This window comes from Xyrauchen texanus, chromosome 30 (genome assembly GCF_025860055.1).
Source record: "Xyrauchen texanus isolate HMW12.3.18 chromosome 30, RBS_HiC_50CHRs, whole genome shotgun sequence".
Taxonomy (NCBI): Eukaryota; Metazoa; Chordata; class Actinopteri; order Cypriniformes; family Catostomidae; genus Xyrauchen; species Xyrauchen texanus.
The window spans coordinates 7,432,140-7,452,293 of NC_068305.1; the positions used below are offsets into that span (position 1 = coordinate 7,432,140).

At 43.1% G+C, this 20,154-nt stretch overlaps 1 pseudogene; it reads right to left on the minus strand.

The window, feature by feature from the left end:
- The window catches only part of LOC127623575 (SNW domain-containing protein 1-like), a 47,709-nt pseudogene extending 28,349 nt beyond the window's left edge, over positions 1-19,360 (minus strand).
- Positions 19,361-20,154: the final 794 nt, after the last annotated feature.

A 20,154-nucleotide genomic window follows, 5' to 3' on the forward strand; every position in this document is an offset into this window, starting at 1 on the left:
AGCCTGAACACGTTAAACCACATATTTTAGATAATAAAGAGCTGATAATATCGACAAATATCAGACAGGTAAATATAAACACAGAAAGCTTGATTAAATCGAGTTTAAATACAAAAGTGGAAGTTTAAAACCCTAAAATAGTTTTCAATGCAACTTACCGCGTCAGCGACATCTTGACCTGTGCTGGCCGATGTGACATCACACTATTGAGAGAACTCACAATGATTGGCGATTGAAGAGTACTGTGCAGAAACGTTTTTAATTTGCTATATGAGAGCCTGAAGAGAACATAAAAAGGGGTCCATAAGTCTGAGAGAGACCACAATGAATTTGATAATCTGGGATTTAATTTAAACATGGAAATTAAGGAAGTTTTGGGATTTTGAAATACTTGAAACAAGTACCTTTCATGAAGTCATGAAGTACCAAGTAAGACAGACACTGTGTCTTCTCCAGTGATGCAAACAGACCTATTTCGATTTCCCCAAATTGATCCCATAGCTAGCATGCCAGGTTCATCAGTGGCCATGATCAAACTCCCCCTTGGTGATTCATCTATTCCACCACCACCTTGTTGTTGGTTCTGATCAGAACATGAAACTCCTAGAAATACAGCAAGTAGTTCCAGACGATTATTGTGCCAAGTCAATTGAGCACCTGTCCAGGTGCCAAAGGCTGGGCACCATCGCACAGGGTTCCCCAGCCTTTGTTCAACTCATTCATCGTAACCACTTTGCACCTGGACTCTTGACCTAGTGCCATGCCACCTCGAAGATGAATCTCAAAAATGGCCTGTGATGAGGGTCTATGTGTATGTGAAAATAAGTGTCTTTCAGGTTGATCGATACAAACCAGTCCATAGGACGAATGTAAGACAGACTTTTTTTCTTAGTAATCATTTTGAATGGACCTCGTGAGTGCCTGTAACACATACCCCTGTTCTATCATCCTCAGCATTCAACAGCCTGCCCGGAAGATGTTGCCACTCGTCCACGTAATGAGCCAGATGACACAGGAGTGGTCGTGATTTGTGTATTGTTCTGATGCATGATTTAGAAAAGAGCTGTTTATTGTGAATGTTTGTGCCCCGAGAAATTGCAAGGCTTGAATTCTTTATTGATTCGTGACACACTCTTGGCACAAAGTCAACAACAATGGAAACATAAACACTGCTTTCTTGTTGGTCCCGGGAACCGTCCGGGACAATGATGGAAGCTCTGCTGGGACACGGCTGGACAACTCATGTCCTCTTGGTGGCCTGAACAAACATGTCCATGGGCTCTGGTCCCCGCTTCATGCCAGTGACGTCAGGAACGCTGCTTCGGTTTGGCGGGAGGCCTCCCGCTGGTACGAGAGCCTCACCAGAGCCTCCGTCTCCATTTTTCGTGGTGGCGGTGCAGCGGGTGCACTGAGTTTGTGGGGGTTTTGACCCGAGGAAGAGCGTGAGCGAGTCGGAGTTGCTACCGAGCCCCCCCGCCTTGGCAGTAGGTGCTTATAGGCTTGTGGCTACTTCTGCACCACCTGAAACCTTTCAGTGAAAGCACTAATGGTGTCACCGAACAGCCCCTGTTGAGACGCCGGGGCGTTTAACAGCATGGCTATGTCCCTGTCAAGCATCTCTGACAAATGAACCCAGAGATGGTGCTCGGGGGACACCATGATATGGAGAGCCATATCAATGGTATGGCGCTACTACGTTGAGGAGTGTGTCTATTTCCCTTGGCAGATTAGCCTGGTAGGCTTGCAGCACCGCCATTGTGCAAAGCCAAGTCAGCCTGACTCACCTACCTGTAGGCCTTGTCCAATAGAGTGGATGTCGTCCTACAGGGCCTGGATGTGTGAGCAGGCTTGAATTTCCATGCCGGTGTTGAGGAGGGGCCCAATTGGGCCGCTACCATCTCTTCAACAGGGGAAATCAACTTACAGTGCATCCGGAAAGTATTCACAGCACTTCACTTTTTCCACATTTTATGTTACAGCCTTATTCCAAAATTTATTAAATTCATTATTTGCCTCAAAATCCTACAAATAATACCCGATAATGACAACGTGAAAGAAGTTTGTTTGAAATCTCTGCAAATTTATTAAAAATAAAAAAATAAAAAAATCACATGTAGATATGTATTCACAGCCTTTGCCATGACACTCAAAATTGAGCTCAGGTGCATCCTGTTTCCACTGATCATCCTTGAGATGTTTCTAAAACTTGATTGGAGTACACCTGTGGTAAATTCAGTTGATTGGATATGATTTGGAAAGGCACACACCTGTCTATATAAGGTCCCACAGTTAATAGTGCATGTCAGAGCACAAACCAAGCCATGAAGTCAAGGAATTGTCTTTAGACCTCTGAGACAGGATTATATCGAGGCACAGATCTGGGGAAGGTTACAAAAAAAAATTCTGCAGCATTGAAGGTCCCAATGAGCACAGTGGCCTCCATAAAGGCCATCCGTAAATGGAAGAAGTTTGGAACCACCAGGACTCTTCCTAGAGCTGGCCGCCCGGCCAAACTGAGCGATCGGGGGAGAAGGGCCTTAGTCAGGGAGGTGACCAAGAACCCGATGGTCACTCAGACAGAGCTCCAGCGTTCAACCTGATGGAGCTTGAGAGATCCTGCAAAGAAGAATGGGAAAAACTGCCCAAAAATAGGTGTGCCAAGCTTGTAGCATCATACACAAAAGGACTTGAGGCTGTAATTGGTGCCAAAGGAGCTTCAACAAAGTATTGTGCAAAGGCTGTGAATACTTATGTACATTTTTTTCATTTTTTTATTTGTAATAAATTAGCAAAGATTTCAAAAAAACTACTTTCACTTTGTCATTATGGGGTATTGTTTGTAGAATTTTGAAGAAAATAATGAATTTAATCCATTTTGGAATAAGGCTGTAACTTTGTGAAGCGCTGTAAATACTTTCCGGATGCACTGTATATCCCTGTTCTTGAGCACAGTCCAACGTTGTGAAGGCCAGGGCTCCTGAGACACACTATCTGCAAATTAAAACTGCCGAGAATTTCAGGGATTGAGAATTGGAATCAAAATTTGGCAGTAGATGATGACATCGAACAAGTCCACGTTAACGTAAGAACACAAATGAACGCACATTGAGACAGTCTTTGCTGTCAAGTGGACCAGACCTGGACCATATGTCATACATTTTCAGGGTTGTTTTATAAACAAAAATCTGTGGTATATAAAGGCTTTTAATTATTATAATGAACTTTTTAAAAACATTGAAACACCTGGTTTTCTGTTTGAAACTGGCTTTTGTATTTTTCTGTAAATTTGCATGATCTGTTATTCTAATAAAGGAGTTGAAATAAAATAAATGCACACAATGTCATTTTATTTATTTAATAATTTAGCATATTCTTTACATTTGTATACTGGCTCATTTTTTGGTTCATATTTTTTAAATAAAAAATAAAGCTTATTTCTTCATAAATTCTTACAGTTCTAAAGCATTTAGTTTTAGTTTGCATTCTGATAATGGTTAATATTAAGGTAAAATTATGTATAAACATTTCTGATTAGGTGCAGGTGATGGTCATTAGTATCTGCCTTTGTGCGAATGCAGTGGCTCCTTTGGCTTAGAGAGATGATGCTGAAGTGTGTTCCGAATCACTCATATTTTTGAGCCCTACACCCTTCAGCCCTCTGAAGCTCTCACTCTGGAAAGCAAACTCTAAATGGATGAGGGCATAGTGATGAGCACTTCAGAATGGAACACACCCTCTGTCTTTGCCAGTTCTTGACATTTATAGGCTATAATGGTTGTGTGCCTATTTTTTAATTCTTGTGTTTTGTTTCCAGTGTTTCTTGTATTTGTTTTGTTTAGTTTAATTAAATCTACTCTTAGATCCACTCCCCCAACTGCCTTGACCTCATGTGGATATCTATTTTTATGTTATTGATTTATGAATGCAAAAAAAAAACAAGAACAAAAAACAGTAATTATTATTTTATTTTACAATTCATTCATTTAATTTTGATAACAGTAAACAGAAAATCCAATGTAAAAATGTGTACATAAAACATGCATCAAATTATCCAATATTTAGAGCAGGCTATAGTCAACGGTGCTTTAGAAGAATGGCATGTGTACACTGTGTCATCAAAGGATGTGAAACTGGGACTGGAAAATGGTCCATTTAATGTTAAGAAACCAACCTCAGGCAAGTCAGATGGGCATCATGTCAAGCATTCCCTGATAACAGCAATCACAGAAAAATACAACTTTATTTGTGCACTACGTCTGTTTTTATGGCTTTTGCACTATGTGGAAAAAATGTGCATCTCCAGCTGCCTCAACCTCTGTGTCCACAGCTGCACTGACCTCTGCGTCCCAGCTGCCTTGACTACTAAGCCCTCTGCATCCCCAGCTGCCTTGATCACTGCGTCCCTGACTGCCTTGTCCTCACTACCTAAGTCCCCATCTGCCTTGACCTCTCTGCCTGAGTCCCCGGCAGCCTTGACCTCCGAGCCCTCTTGTACCTTGGTCTCCTGGTCAGCCTGTTCTGCCCTGGTCTCCTGGTCCTCCCTGGTGTCCTGGCCATTTACTCCTGATTCCCCAGATAACTTTTATAATAAATGGTGTTTTGAAATTTAGTTCAGGTCTTAATTCTGTTCCTGTTTTCTTCTCTGATTGTCTCCCAACTGTGTCTAATCAGCCTTATTAGCTCCTGCGTATACAGTATATTGCCCTCATGTGCCCTCTGTCTTTGTTGGTTCTTGTCTGTTATAGGCTGTAATGGTTGCATTCCTGGTAATTCTCATGTATGTTTTCCAGTGTTTCATGTGTTCGTTTAGTTTTGTTTCATTAAAGCTGCTCTCAGATCCACTCCCTCATCTTGTAACTCTGCACGTGTAACAGTGTGACTGAGTTGGGAATCCAGCTGATTAAGTAGTTATTTCTGCCTTCAGAATATCAAAAACCAAACCAACAGTTACTTTTTCCTACAATCAAAGGGCATTTGATTTAGACAGAATTTAGACCATCACTTCTCAGTGGTTCCCACAGCACTGCACGGTTGAGACCAGTCCGCGAGTAAACACACCTATTGTGCGTTGCCCTGCCCATTGAGCCATTCTGATAATTGGTCCAGGTACCAGATAGTGCTGTTTCCTTCCGCATTTGTGCCATTTGTCATTATACGTTTCTCATGCACAACAGAAATGGCATCACTTAGGGCGGGGGACGTCAGCAGTTTATGGGAGAAGGTACGTGGCAATTTTGAAGGGAAATGCCACCTTAAACCCTGCCATGCTCTAAAGGGTTTGAAGGGGCTGACTGCAGATCACTATAACCTTTTGATTATTTTAACAGAATTAAAAAAATGTGGAGGGGTCCACAGCTGTCAGTTGGTGGCTGGCACAAACCCAACCCTTTCAGTACAGTATTTATATATTACAGTATATAATACACAATTATGATTTAAGTGTTATATTAATTTATACAAATTATTTACATATTTTAAAGACTCAAGTATTGTAAATGAAGTGCAAAAATCTTGTGGAGCACTTGCTTCTGTTTCACACATGAAAATAAAGACTGAGCACAAGCTGGTCCTTGAATAGATTATTTAATAAATTACAATAATGCTAATTGTGCATGAGCACAATTAGATGTTTTACTCTGTGCTTGTGAATTGTGGGATTTAAATTTATCCAACTGGCTCAAGTGTTTTGACTACGTTCACCGAAATTCATTCAGATCCATTTAATGATTTGTTCAGTGACCATTCTGGTGATGTCACCTGGTAATGTCTTGTGTGAAATTAGTTAGTCACGGAATCATCTCGGGTTACTTGACTGTAACCCTTGTTCCCTGATAAAAGTGGAAAAAGTGGGTTTGTGAAAGAATTTCGGGATTGTAGTTTAATTCGGGCACAAATGGTCATGTGTTTGATACAGCTGGTCGGCAAACAGTCATGTTTGTGGACTTGACGTTAGTGTATGCACTTGCGTCTTTGATTCCACATCTGTCTTTGGCGTGCACCACTGCTCTGCCGTGATTTAAACTGAAACGCTGAAAGATTTTTTCCAATGGCTCTAATATCGTCCACATCCTCTAAATAGTTGGCAAACATAATGGAGCCCAAAAGCGGGACACAGATCATTACTGGCGTACTCCACAGGCGAAGCACTCGAGGAGGATGCGCCGGAGAAATTTCTTCCTCAAACTCATCATCCCACCTTGACACATATTCATTGTATGGTCTCTCAGGAGCCACAGAAGGAGCATGGTAGGAGGGGAGGAAACCAACCTCGTCATCATGGGCTCACAGAGTGCGCAGTCTGACCCACCGAGCACCGCTCCAATCCACCAAATTTGTAAAAGTCTAGTGAAATTGAGAGTTTGAGAGAGTTATCACAACCCTGAAAAGGACAATTCTGGCGAGATAGCATTGTGTGCTACCGCATTTACGCCCGAAGATGCGCATGAAGGAGGCAGAGCACAAAGCCCTATCTGCCAATCAAAACTGGCATGATTTTAAAGAGTTTCAGAGATTGAATATTCCTTTGGAGATACCCCATAGTGTCAGCATGACGCACTGTCAAAATGACCGACTAGAAAGGGAGCACCTTGCCAAATGATCCAGTCAAAGTATTTTGTGGACTGCCCCATCTGAGATTCAGGAGCTGAAAGAGGTGAACATTGATAAACTAAAGCGCTTAATGGGTAATAAAAAATTTTCAAACACATGCTATACATATGACATTATTCAGCTATATCAACAGCATAAATAAAATATAACCACTAATATCCACATAGGCAATGAAAAATATGCACAGCTTAACTTAAGTAAGTTGCATGCTAGATGCATGACTCGTGAATAGGCAGGTGTGATAACAATGCGCTATGCAGCATTCTGAAGTCTCTATAAAACGGAAAATGTATATCTGTAGCATGAACAATCGACAACACAGTAATTTAGGATCTAATACTTCACTATACTCTTTATATACTATTATTTATTTAATCTATTTCAGGTTTGTTTTCGCAAGGTCTTATAAGTTGATACTTTTACGTGTACATCACCAGCGTTACCGCGATGGGACGGTTGTCACAATAATCGTAAAGTAGCTCTTTTTGCTCAGATATCTTTATCAGAGTGACTATTTACACTACTACACCACAATGCAGCTATTTGCACTCATATAGTCTGGTGGAAATACCAAAATAGAAGTCAAACTACACCCCCCTGAGTCTTTCCAATGTCATGGTGTAAATACGATGCGGATGTGCTTTTAGTGGCTAATCACCTTTTTTTCAAATGCATTCTATACATGACATTAATCAGCTATATCAACAGTATAAATAAAACCTTACCACTACCATCTGCACAGACAATGATGCGAATGCACAACTTTACTTAAAGTAAGTTGCACACGTAATTCCGCAAACTTGTCTTGCATCCTTGCAACATTCAAGCTTGCCACGCTGCTCCGATAACCACGAAGCAAGCATTTCTACTAACTTCTATTCATCTCTACACTATAACATGACTTTCTCTCCTCCCACCCAGGACAAACATTTCATGCAGGTGAAATAAATCCATTATTTTAATTTCAAACCGGACACCTCTATGAGACTTGAATGCTGAAAATTTTGAAAAAGCACGGGAACAGTCAGGTACACCACAGGTGAAGGAACAGTTTGGAACATTACTGTGTACTTTCATATGCTGAGTAAAACCTAGAATGGTATTGCTCTCATGCTGACACAATTTACAGTGATACATTTCTCATTTATATTTAGGTTATAATTATAGTAAGAGAACGCTAATGAATATATGGGAAATTTGAGCAGTAACATTTTTTTATCGCAAATCTTTTGCCAGTTATTTCGAAAGATACATTCATGAATCACATCAAATTGCTTCACATCCAACGTAGTTATGACCCAGGCCTCTGTTAAACACCACTTTTACATGCCCTCAGTAAGAAATTTAAACTGGCAAAATAAACGAGAAAATCGCAGCATCCAACCATGTTAACATCTTATTTTCAAATTTTTTCGTCACACAGACTGACTGCAAGTACGTATTTACCATGTAGTTTTGTCTCACAAGCACTTCAGTGGAAATGTTGTGTTCGTCAAACAGCTCTAAAATACTTTGTCTACAGCAAAGGAGAATTGCAGCATTCATCCATGTTAAAATTACAGGTACTATGTTTTTTGTCGATGTTTTCACCTTTTAGTTCAGGGTCGTCTCACCACCTGCAGTTCAGCCATTATGGCGTGCCCTGTCGCTCTCAAGCTGCCTCATCCCTGAAACAAGAACCTTAAAGTTAACAACACATTCCTAACTAACCAAACATAACGTTTCGAAAAACATTTGAATCAAAGACTTTTACATTCCACTAAATGTCGTGATGACATGCTTTTGTGAACTACAATTCGATAAAATTAATTACAACGGACATTATATGGGCTAATGTTATGAATTGTTTCTCTTCGAAATATCAATCGCTTATACCACATTAAATTAAATAAATATAATAGTGTAATTTAATATTTATGGACATAATTTAATTGAACTTACCAAAAATTGTGAGTAATTTCTCTTCTGCTCCAGTCCACCAGATTTCAAACCTAAATGCAACCCGCACAATTTTGAAAACACTTCGCTCTCATATTGGTAGTAACCACCCTCACAGGCCACTCTGACCAACAGAAAGGGGACTTATTAATACATAAATTAGGGTTCAGCTATATGCTTGAGAAAACATTAATGTCTGAATGAAACACTTTTGTCCAAACCACATGCAAATGCGAGATAAAGGGGTGTGAATTAACTTCTTCGATTAGTTTGATAAAAAGGGTTTGCAATGGTGAAATAGGGGCAAGAACTTCCTGTTCAATATGAAACCAGGTAGGGGCTCTCTCAGTTGGAAGCAACCAATTAGCTAAAGGTTTGAGACCAAATGCATAATAATAAAACAAAATCTTGGGTAGGCCAACCCCACCTTTGTCAATCAGCCTACGTAATTTACTGAAATGTAATCTGGGATGTTTACCATTTCAAATAAAGGACTTCGCTATGCTATAAAATTGCTTGAAATAAGAAAGAGGAACATATCCAGGGAGAGATTTTAGCAGGTAGTTGAATTTTGGATTTCATTTAAACAATATGACAAAATAATCTCATCTACACACAACAGTAAACAAAGAGGCGTTCAATTTTAATAAATACAAATAGTTATTTTACTCACTATAGTTCTACCAATGATCCAGACGGTAGATTCATAATCATAAATGCATTAATTAACCACACAAATTTTACACTTGACAATATTGACCCAATAATGATGACACATCATTTTTCCACAATCTCTTTTCTTTACTCAACAAATATTATAATAGCTGGAAGCTATAACACTGTCATCAATCCTACATTAGACCGTTCAATTCCTCTGGTAGCTTAAGAAACTGGCACTCCACTGACATAAGAAAACAATATATACTATGGTCTTGGCGACACTTAATCCAGGTTGCTCCGGGGGGATTGTCCCTGTAATAAGTGCACTGTAAGTCGCTTTGGATAAAAGCGTCTGCCAAACGCATAAATGTTAATGTAAAATATAATTCATCCAATTATGATTAGTGATCATGCTCCTGTTTCTTTAACAACAAATACCCAAGCCCATTTTAAGCCTCCCACAAGATGGCTTCTCAACACATCACTTTTAGAAGATCCGGTCTTCAGCTCACTAATCAGGAGAGTGGGCATCCTTCCTGGAGATGAACGACTCCCCAGAAATTTCACCATCACTCCTGTGGGAAACTGGCAAAGCGGTATTAAGAGGTAAAATCATATCATATTCATCATGCAAGAAAAAAACGCAACAAAAATTGGAAAATACATTAGAGTCTAAAATCAGCAAAAATCAGCAAAGAAATACAAAACAAATTGAGATAAATTAAAAACCAACCTGAAAGTATCATACACAAAAAAACACAGTTCCTTATCCAACAACTCAAATATGAAATCTTTCAATATAGTAATAAACCAAATAAATATCTGACAAACCAATTACAACGCAAAAAGGAGAAAGCAATTATCTCATCCATACTCAAAGCTACAGGTACAATAACCCATAATCCACAGGATATAAATAATATCTTTCACAAATTTTACAGCAATCTGTATTCCTCGAGTCACAAACCCAGCCAACTAGAAATAGACACTTTTTTGATAAATTAGACTTACCCACACTACCTAGAGAACAAGCCAACATTTTAGACGCTTCACTCACTTCTGAAGAACTCTATAAAGCCCTAAATAAAATGTCAAACAATAAATCACCTGAACCAGATGGACTTCCAGCTGAATTCTATAAACACTTTTGGGATATTCTGTAATCACTATTTTACAGAGTAACAACAGAAATCAAAGATACCTCGACCACACCCATACACATGAATTATAACACTTTTATTAAAACCTAATAAAGACCCAACACACCCCTCCAGTTACCGCCCTCTCTCACTTATTAATACTGACTTAAAAATTATTACTAAAGCCCTAGCAAACAGAATTGAGATGGTCACCACAATGACAATCCACCCAGATCAGACAGGCTTCATCAAAAATAGAAATGCTTCAGATAACCTCCGTAGACTTTTTAACTTAATCACTATATCACAGCAAAAACAAGACCAAACCATAGTCGTATCATTAGATGCCAAAAACCTTTTCTATTTAGCACCCTGTGCAAATTTGGTTTTGGAGAGTTGTTTATCCATTGGATTAAAACCCTCTACACCTCACCTAGAGCCACAGTAATCACAAACCAGGTCACTTCACCTAGCTTCACAGTTCATCAGGGAACTTGACAAGGTTGCCCACTCTCACCATCCCTATTTGCTATTTTTATCAAACCACTCGCAACAGCAATACGACAAAACAATACAATTAAGGGAATCCAGGATACCAATTCATAACATAAAATGAGTCTTTTCGCAGATGATTTATTATTATACTTACAAAGCCCACATGTGTCATGACAGGAAACATTAAACATCATTCATAAATTCTCTATTATTTTACACTACTCAATAAATTGGAACAAGTCAACTATACTACCACTATCTGTAGATGACTGGGATTCTGCAGCCCATGACTCCTTCCCTCTTTACACAGGTAACATAAAATATTTAGGCATTAACATTTCACATAAGATGTCAGATCTCTTCCACCTAAACTACACACCTCTGTTAAATAAAATAGAAAATGACTTTAAACGATGGACCAAACTTCCACTCACACTCATTGGACGAATCGCCTCAGTTAATATAAACATATTACCTCAGATGAATTACCTTTTTTCAATGCTTCCCATCACTCCTACTGACAAATGGTTCAAAATGTCAGATTCACTAACCACTCAATAGTACTGGAAAAACAAAAAACATAGAATTTCACTCTCTACAATACAAAATAGGTAATCACAAGGAGGCTTAGAAGCACAACATTTTCTTTAGTACTTCTTGGCAAATCAACTACAACATTTATTCAAATGGACCCGAAAGATCAACTTCAATAACCCATGGCTAGAACTAGAACAAAATCAATGTTCACCCACATCACTTACAGATCTTCCCTTCTTAACTTCTTAACTGTTACGTTTGAGCAGCGAGGCAGACGAGGAGATGCGGATCCAAATGCAGTTTAGACTTTTATTAAATGAACAAACGAATAAACAAAGGAAAAAACCCACAAGGGGGAAATAAACTTAAACGGAGAACCAGGGCAAACATAAACGGAGAACTAGGGCAGCAAACATTCATGCACACACATCAAACAACGACCGACAATGACTAAACAAAGAACCAGGGTTTAAATACACAAAGGAACAGACGAGGGAATGAGGGACACCTGGGGCAACAATCAGGGGAAAACCAATCATAAAAAGAAACTACAAGGGACTACAAAAACCAAACAGGAAACAGGAACTAAACTAAACTTCAACATAACAGTACAAAAAACAAAAGACAACAGGGAACATAACATAACCCCCCCTCAAAAGGACCGGATTCCAGACGGTCCTAAAAAAAACGACAAGAACAACAAACACAAATAAATGTCCAAGGGGTGAGGGACTGGAACAGGGGGAAAACAGACAGACCAAAGGGGGCACAAGGGGTACAGGGACAGTCCAAGGAGGCACAAGGGGCAATTAGGCAGTCCATGGGGGCACAAGGGGCAATTAGGCAGTCCACAGGGGCACAAGGGGCAATTAGGCAGTCCACGGGGGCACGAGGGGCAATTAGGCAGACCAGGGAGGCCAAGAGGGCAGACAGGCAGTCCACGAAGGCGCAAGGGGCCGACAGGTAGACCAGGGAGGCCAAGAGGGCAGGCAGGCAGTCTATGGGGGTGTGAGACGGGGCCAGGGTCTGGTGGCCTGGGGAGCCTCCACCGGGTAGGAACAGGTTTAGGAGGGCAGGGAGGTGGCCACAAGACAAGGACCAGTTCAGGAGGTCTGGGAGGTGGCCACAGGACAGGGACAGGTTTAGGTGGCCTAGGAGGTGGCCGTAGGGCAAGGGCTGGTTCAGGGGGCCTGGGAGGAAGATTGGACACTAGGGGAGCTGGCGGAGCCAAGGAGGACTTCTGAGGTGGAGCAGTCGAAGACTTGGGTGGCGGCGCTGAAGGAGGCGTAGGCAAGGCCGCAGGAGACCCTGGGGGCGGAGCAGAGGCAGGCAGAGCCGTGGGAGACACTGTGGGCGGAGTAGAGGCAGGTTGAGCCATGGCAGACACAGGTGGTGAGGCCTTGGGTGGACCAGGAGGCGGAACCGTGATGGACGGGGCCAAGAAGGACTTTGGAGGTGGAGCCGTAGCAGACTCAGGAGGCGGAGCTGTGGGAGGCAGAATCATGGAAAGCTCTGGAAGATCAGGGGGCAGAGCCGTGGGAGACTCAGGAGGCAGAGCTGAGGGAGGCTCAGGAGGCAGAGCAGAGGGAGGCGGAGCCGAGGAAGGCAGGGGCGAGGAAGGCTCGGGAGGCTCAGGAGGCGGAGCCGAGGGAGGCGGAACCATGGAAAGCTCTGGAGGCTCAAGGGGCGGAGCCGTGGGAGGCTCAGGAGGCAAAGCCGAGGAAGGCTCAGGAGCCGGAGCCGAGGAAGGCTTTAGGGGCGGAGACCTGGAAGGCTCTGGAGGCGGAGCCGAGGGAGGTGGCGCCGTAGGCAGCTCTAGAGGCGGAGGCCTGGAAGGCTCTGGAGGTGGAGCCGTAGGAGGCTCGGGAGGCGGATCCCAGGAAGGCTCGTGAGACTTGAGGGGCGGAGCCCTGGGAGGCTCGAGAGGCTTGAGGGGCGGAGCCCTGGGAGGCTCGAGAGGCTTGAGAGGCGGAGCCCTGGGAGGCTCGAGAGGCTTGAGAGGCGGAGCCCTGGGAGGCTCGAGAGGCTTGAGGGGCAGAGCCCTGGGAGGCTCGAGAGGCTTGAGGGGCAGAGCCCTGGGTGGCTCGGGAAGCTCGAGAGGCGGAGCCCTGGAAGGCTCGGGAAGCTCGAGAGGCGGAGCCCTGGAAGGCTCGAGAGGCGGAGCTCTGGAAGGCTCGAGAGGCTTGAGAGGCGGAGCCCTGGGAGGCTCGAGAAGCTCGAGAGGCGGAGCCCTGGAAGGCTCGAGAGGCAGAGCCCTGGGAGGCTCAAGAGGCGGAGCCCTGGGAGGCGGAGCCCTGGGAGGCTCGAGAGACTTGAGAGGCGGAGCCCTAGGAAGCTCGGAAGACGGAGCTCTGGAAAGCTCGGAAGGCGGAGCTCTGGAAAGCTCGGGAGGCGGAGCTCTGGAAAGCTCGGGAGGCGGAGCTCTAGGAAGCTCGGGAGGTGGAGCTCTGGAAAGCTCGGAAGGCGGAGCTCTGGAAAGCTCGGAAGGCGGAGCTCTAAGAAGCTCGGGAGGCGGAGTTCTAAGAAGCTCGGGAGGCGGAGCTCTGGAAAGCTCGGGAGGCTCGGAAGGCGGAGCTCTAGGAAGCTCGGGAGGCGGAGCTCTGGAAAGCTCGGAAGGCGGAGCTCTGGAAAGCTCGGGAGGCTCGGAATCTTGGACGGGCATGACCACTGGTGCTGGCCTTTGGACGGTCATGGCTACTTGCGCTGGATCTTGGACGGTCATGGCTACTGGTGCTGGCTCTTGGACGGTCGAGGCTACAGGCGCTGGCTCAGGGACGGTCGAGGCTACAGGCGCTGGCTCAGGGACGGTCGAGGCTACAGGCGCTGGCTCAGGGACGGTCGAGGCTACAGGCGCTGGCTCAGGGACGGTCGAGGCTACAGGCGCTGGCTCACTGACCTCTGAGGCGACAGGCACTGGCTCACTGACTTCTGGGGCTAAGGGTTCTGGCTCGTTGACCATGGCTGACGAGGGCCCAGGCTCGTTGACCGTGGCTGAAGAGGGCTCAGGCTCGTTGACCGTGGCTGCAGAGGGCTCAGGCTCGTTGACCGTGGGCCGGGAGGCAGACGCCTGTCTTCTCCTCCTCCTCCTCCGGGCGGACGAAGTTGGCCGTGCGGGTTCAAGGGAAGCCATAGGCGTGGGGGGTTGTTCGCTGACAGGATGGGCTGGTGTGTCAGGGAGCAGTGAGCTGCACGCTAGTAGGGTCGTTCCCAGGTAGTCGCGGAAAGTGCAGCCAGGCGCTGCCTGTGGCACCTGCTCCCTCAGCGAGGGGTTCAAGCTGCTCCTGAAAAAGATCATCAGTGCAGAGTCCGGGAAGTCAGTAGCGTTCGCCAGGAGGAGGAAGTAGCGAGCGTGGTCTACAAGTGGGTAGTGTTCTTGCTGCAGATTGAGCAGCCGACATTTGGCCCGAATAGCTGCTGGATCCATGTGTGGTCGGTCGTTCTGTTAAGTTTGAGCAGCGAGGCAGACGAGGAGATGCGGATCCAAATGCAGTTTAGACTTTTATTAAATGAACAAACGAATAAACAAAGGAAAAAAACCCACAAGGGGGAAATAAACTTAAACGGAGAACCAGGGCAAACATAAACGGAGAACTAGGGCAGCAAACATTCATGCACACACGTCAAACAACGACCGACAATGACTAAACAAAGAACCAGGGTTTAAATACACAAAGGAACAGACGAGGGAATGAGGGACACCTGGGGCAACAATCAGGGGAAAACCAATCATAAAAAGAAACTACAAAGGACTACAAAAACCAAACAGGAAACAGGAACTAAACTAAACTTCAACATAACAGTACAAAAAACAAAAGACAACAGGGAACATAACATTAACACACTTTTGCTTCACACATGATCAAGGACTGAATCCATCAATAGATTAAAGTCTCCTCCCAATATTATTTCATGAGGGGTGCCAGCGGCATGCAACATCCCTTCAAGATCTATAAAAAAGACCTGATCATTGTTAGGTGCGTAAATATTAGCCAAAATCAACCTTTGCCCCTGAATTTCGACTATAATTTTAAATCTAGTCGGCTATGTCGACATTCGTGTTGTGTGCGTTCATATGCGGTTTCGTCATCTTATGAGTTATTGAATACTTCTTTAAAGCACGCATCACCAGTGTGTCTCAAGCCGCATTTCACCCATTCTATTTCTAATGAGTTCGCTGCACCACATGCAACCAAACCCAGCATGAGAGAGTCATGAACAAATTACTCTTTTGAACCGGATCTTTTTCATGAATCACCCATAAAGAACTGAGGGTTTGAACTCAGGAGCTCAGGTTAGCAGTTTGAATAAGAATCACTTTTTCAGCGAATCCGCTGTCAGTGAGTGCACAACTGGGAGTGCAGACATTTCAAAATAAAAAGTTCTGTGTGTATTTGGGCCTTCTTTATAATTAAAAGTCACATTGTATACCATTTTTTATCCTTCTGGTAATTATTGACAGGGATTGGAGTAGCACAATAAACTGCATCTGGGATTTCATACATTCTTGTAGTCTCTGTGTTTGGGCCATCTTGTCAGAGTATATAAAGACTAAGGCAAAACTGTAAAACAATTTCAATATATATATATATATATATATATATATATATATATATATATATATATATATATGAGATCAAGCTCATAACAGGAAAAAGAAAAATGTGCCCAATGTGCCCATGACAGCACCAACCAATGTTCATCCCTCTAAACTCAGTCCATGTACACATACGAGAGTCCCTGCGACAACTTTGCCGTTGGATTACTAGTCAGATTTGCAAGTCTTCTGTACAAATTTTGTGAGACAGAATTACACAACAAAAGATAAACTATAAAACAAACTCCATACAATAGGCAGAATAAACTTTTTTTTTTAATAAACTAAACAAAATTGTGTAGATTTATTCACAAAACGAAGGTGTGTTCCTCCACAAAAAAATCCCAGCCACTAGTGGAACCAGCACAATAATAAATAAATAAATAAAGCCATTCAGTTTCCTCGGACAGTCAAATGAATGTTCAGTGAGCCGGCTGTTTCATAAGTGCAGCAAATGACATAATCATTCCAATGTCCTGCAAAAAATACTCCACGGAACACACTCCATCCAATAGGAGGCATAAGCACAAAGAACATGCAGATTCATCCACAACTGTCCCGATGGAGTGTTATTCCATAAAACAAAATCCAGCCGCTGGATTTTATAATAATAATAAGGAACAACAAAGGCACCCAGCTTCCTTGGATAGTCATGAGTATATTTAACAAGTGAGAAACATACCATGTCTTCCTCAGTCCATTGATTTTATGAAAGACATCACTTGTTGCGGACATGTTAATATTTTGGGAACTTCAGTGTAAAAGTGAAGGAGTGTTCACTTTTAAGTTTCTTGAAGGAGTGTTATTCCACAAAACAAACTCCAGCTACTAGGCGGAACCAACACAAAAATAAACTAAAATGGTTTTCTCACCCCACTGACTCTATGAAAGACAATGCTTGTTGTGGGCATGTAAATATTTTGCGCCTTAGTATCTATTCTCAGTTTGGCCAGAAACATCAGAGCAAACGCGATCTTCCATTGATGTAAGATTTTCTTGCATTCCTTGGAACGATCACGTTTTCTCTCTCTCGAAGAATTTGCATAATTTGGGAATAGAAAATGCTGTTATTCTTCTAAGAAAGCTTTACTTTGCTCCTTGCTTTGAGCAACACAAGATCTTTATGGGATGATCTCAGAAATTTGGCTAGAATTGATCAGGGCCTGTGTTCCTCAGCCGATCTGTGAGCTGGGACTCTGTGAGCTAGCTTGTGGCATGTTATGTTGAGCAGACTTGTGAAGAGCTCTTCTAGGAATTTTACCATATATCTGCATTCTTCATGCTTAGGAATTCCAACAATTCGGACATTATTTCTCCGGCTCCGATTCTCCAAATCCTCCAGTTTTTCCAAAACGTGTAGTAAATCTGCCTAGGTCACTAGCGAATTAGCAGCTAAACCCCTCTCCGATGGCTCCAGATAATCGGCACGTCACTCGACGTCCCTGATTCTTGTAATTAACTCAGAGAAGTTAGTTTCGTTTCCATCGCTGTATTGTATTGATGTATTTTTGATCATTTGGATTCTTTGCCATGTTGACTTCAAAGAACAGATATGTAGCAGGGTGTATGGATTCTCACTGGTTTATGACATAAATAATTAAAAACTAGCAAAGTGCACAGAACTCGTTGTTTACACGTCTGATCCACACATGGCATCACGTGACTCCTCGTAAATTGATTCTTAAAAGATCTGCACTCCATGCTCGAACAACATTTCAACATATTTGTGATATTATTTTCTATGACCATGAGAATAGTATTAATCTAAAGAGTTAACAGATGTGTCATATCAACTTGATGTGTCATTCATTTTTATTCAGACTTCTAATCTAATCATTTGTCATTTATCCTTCATATAATGGTGGTCGAACGTGGCCAAGATTCCTAAACTAATTTACCTATAAAATCCTACAGATGAATCCTGGCAGTTGTAAATATATCTGCCACAATGCCGCTAATTTCCTAAAATGGGCTCACCAGTTTATATCACAATAAGAGCTCTCCTTTTCAAATGCAGCGAGAATTATCACGTGCAGGCCATGGGCTCTCCTGTTCCAATCGCAGTGAGGGCTCTTCTGTTTGAATGCGGTATACGTCCCAGAATACGTGCAGAATACGCTCCCAAGTTAAATCCTCATGCGACCTGCCCTTCGCAGACAAAAAAAAAAGTTTTAAGGGTCCCGGGGTGGTTTGGCTCACTTCAAACTGCCTTGTCCTTGCACATGGAGGGCCCTCCTCTTTGGATACTGCAAGCCCCCCTCCAACGCCCCCACCCCCAGCTAGACCAGAAGCCCTCCCGTTCATAGCGCTGTCAAGTTCCTTCCACTTTCATGCATTCAAGGGCTCTCCCATTCGAATCGCAGTAAGGGTTCTCCTGTGCGACTACTGTATGTGCTAGCCCACGTTTATTTGTATCGTGGGCACTCCCGTTCATGCTGCTGTGAGCACTCCCCCGTTTTAATGCATCGAGGGCTCCCTTTTCGATCACAAGCCCCACACCTGAGACCAAATATTTTTTATCGGAGTGACTATTTACACTAGGTGCAAATAGCATCTACCATATAATGCAGCAATTTGCACATAGTCTGGTGGAAATACAGAAATATAAGTCAAACTACACCCCCATATGGGTGTCTATACGGTGCAAATACGGTGTGGGTGTGCTTTTGCATGTGGATAAACAGGGTCTCATCCCTCTTTTGCCCCACAAATGTTCCCATCCTGTTTCCTGTCTCCACTCTTAATATTTCCTTTAATACTACTTATAATAATAAATAAAAATGAATTTAAAATTGATTTCTTTGTAGTAATTTGGTCACGGTGATGGTCGAGGAGTTTGATGTTTGAGAGAAATGTTTGATCTAGGTAAATGAACCATGGTTTTTTCTAAAATAATATTGTTTAATCCGTGGCGACAAACAGCTGGTGAGGTGATTTTAACATCTACCTTCCTGCAGGGGCTTGCTGATGAGGTCAAGGATGAGCTCTATTCCTACAATCTCCCTACTTCTCTTGATGACCTGGTAACCCTTGCTATTCGGGTGTAAAATCGGCTGGACCTTCGCTGCCGAGTTCGAGATTCACTAGCCCATTAGGTTTGGCGGGAGCCATCCCCCTCAACGTTTGCCCAGCACCCCTTAACCCCTTGTCAATTGTCAAGCCCATGCTGGTTGGCAGAATCATCTTGCCCTGGAGAAAAGACAGCGGCATACTTTCAAAAGCCTTTGCCTGTACTGGGGGAAGCAGGGACACTTTGCCGCCACCTGCCATTTAAAAGCTATGGCACATCAGTAGTCAAGGGGATACAAGTGTGACCCCTCTTACCTGTTCCCCTGATGACCACACCCTTCTTCTGGCCATCCAGCGGTTGAGGAACCGCTCTCACCATTGCTCTGTATTGGCTAAATTCTAGAGTGGAGGGCAATTTCATTTACACTACCTTGGCAACCAATTGGGGGCTTGAAGTGAAGCTCTCTGCCCCATTGATCAAATGAAACTCAAGACCAGCCCAGGGCCCGGTTGCAACAAAAATTAAGAACGTCCTTAGTTTTAATTGTAAGAGTACTATAATTAAGTGTTTTCTGAACTTAGCTGTTATTGCAACTGGTCACATAGCCTTAATCACTATGCTACCACCCCCAGCATCTGCCTCTGTCAAAATCAAACTAAAATCTGGTCTTGGCGACAGCATGTTATGGCTAAATGCATTTATGCTTCCTGAAAGGTGTTTTGTTGTTTCAACTTGAAAAAGAGCATTACTATGACTATAAAGCAGTTTAGAGTCACAAGCAGTGTTGTGTTAATACATCATTTCCTCTACACTAACGTCTCTCCTATCCATCTGAATGTTAGCCTTTTCTGATATTTTACTGGTTGCAGTTGAAAGATTGAGTGCTAATTCACAGAGCTGCCAAGCTGTGTGTAGCCTCTGAATACTGATGTGCTGGACTCCTACACCCTGTCTTAGCACTGAGCAATGAGGCAGTTAAACTAAAAAAGACAGTTATAATTATCTCAGCAAAATAGCCACAAGGGACTCTTCCAGCCATGCCAAATGTCAAATTTTTCATAGCTTCCCTCTTCCAACGCTTCATCTTGAGGGTTAACGTTACCTTTATTGTACAACATGTACAATGTTAACAGAATATAAAGCTAACTATTGAATCCAAGCTACTACTGAAA